This window comes from Sciurus carolinensis, chromosome 4 (genome assembly GCF_902686445.1).
Source record: "Sciurus carolinensis chromosome 4, mSciCar1.2, whole genome shotgun sequence".
Taxonomy (NCBI): Eukaryota; Metazoa; Chordata; class Mammalia; order Rodentia; family Sciuridae; genus Sciurus; species Sciurus carolinensis.
In genome coordinates this window covers 51,619,627-51,620,858 of record NC_062216.1, presented here as the reverse complement: position 1 = coordinate 51,620,858, position 1,232 = coordinate 51,619,627, and the positions used below count along the sequence as shown (strand labels likewise).

The following is a 1,232-nucleotide window of genomic DNA, read 5'->3' as shown; positions in this document are numbered from 1 at the left end:
CTCCATGCTTGCAGTCCTTGATAAAGGCAGGTAAATTTGGTAATCAATGAGCTCCAGAGATCCTTGACATTCCATTCTTCCAGGGGCAGTCTCCAACTTCCAGAGGCAGATGACTTTCATGGCCTTTATTTCCTCCATTTGATCTGATCCCCTATTTCTACACTAACTGCCTGTCCTTAATTCTGGCTTCAGTATGGCCATTTTGATGATTCTACCTATCCAAGAACATCCATCTTCTAAGGTCTTTTTCAATCTCTTTCTTTATTAATCTGTAGTTTTCATTGAAAAATATGAAATGCTTCACCAATTTGCACGTCATCCTTGTGCAGGAGCCATGCTAATCTTCTCTGTATCATTCCAATTTTAGTATTTGTGCTGCTGATGGGAGCACTGGAATAATTTCTATATTCCAAGATTTTAAAGAATATCCTTTCCGTTTTTCCCCATTTACTATGAGGTTTACTTTGAGTTTCTCATACATAGCCTTTATGATGCCATGGTAGGTTCCTTCTTTCACTAGTTTTCTTCAGTGTTATCATGAATGGGTACTGAATTCTTCAAAGACCTTCTCTGCATCCATTGAAATTACTAAGTGATTTTTGTCCTTAATTCTGTTAATGTGATGAATAACATTTATTGATTTGTGAATATTAAACCATCCTTGAATATTTGGAATAAAACCAACTTGGTCATAGTGTATTATTTTCTTAAAATGATGTTGGACACAATTTGCTAATATTAAGTATTTTTTTCACCTAAGTTCATCAGGGATATGGGTCTGTAGTTTTCCTTCTTGATGTGTCCTTATCTGGTTTTGGTGTGAGTGTGACACTGGCTTCTTAAAATGAATTTGGAAGTGTTCCATCTCTTTTTATTTCATGGAATAATTTAAGGAGTATTCACATTCATTCTTCCTTAAAGATTTGGCAGAATTCAGCTGAGAATCAATTTGGTCCTAGGCTTTTCTTTCTTAGAAGGGTTTTTACTATTGCTTCTATCTCATTACAAGTTATTGGTCTGTTTAGGTTTTCTATGTCCTCTCAGTTCAGTTTTGGAAGATCATATTTGTCTAGAAATGTATCCATTTCTTCTAGGTTTTCTAATTTATAGGAATATAAACTTTTGAAATAGTCCCTAATATCTGCTGAATTTCTGAGATTCCGTGGTGCTTTCTCTTTTTCATCTCTAATTTATTAATTCGGTTTTTCTCCTTTTTTTCTTTTGGTTAGTTT

General features: G+C 34.3%; 1 non-coding gene across 1 annotated transcript; it reads right to left on the bottom strand.

Annotated features, from left to right (window-relative positions):
* Positions 1–284: 284 nt before the first annotated feature.
* Positions 285–391, bottom strand: LOC124984172 (U6 spliceosomal RNA). The gene has a single exon (XR_007108627.1). It is a non-coding gene; the product is annotated as a U6 spliceosomal RNA (small nuclear RNA).
* Between the last annotated feature and the right edge of the window lie 841 nt (positions 392–1,232).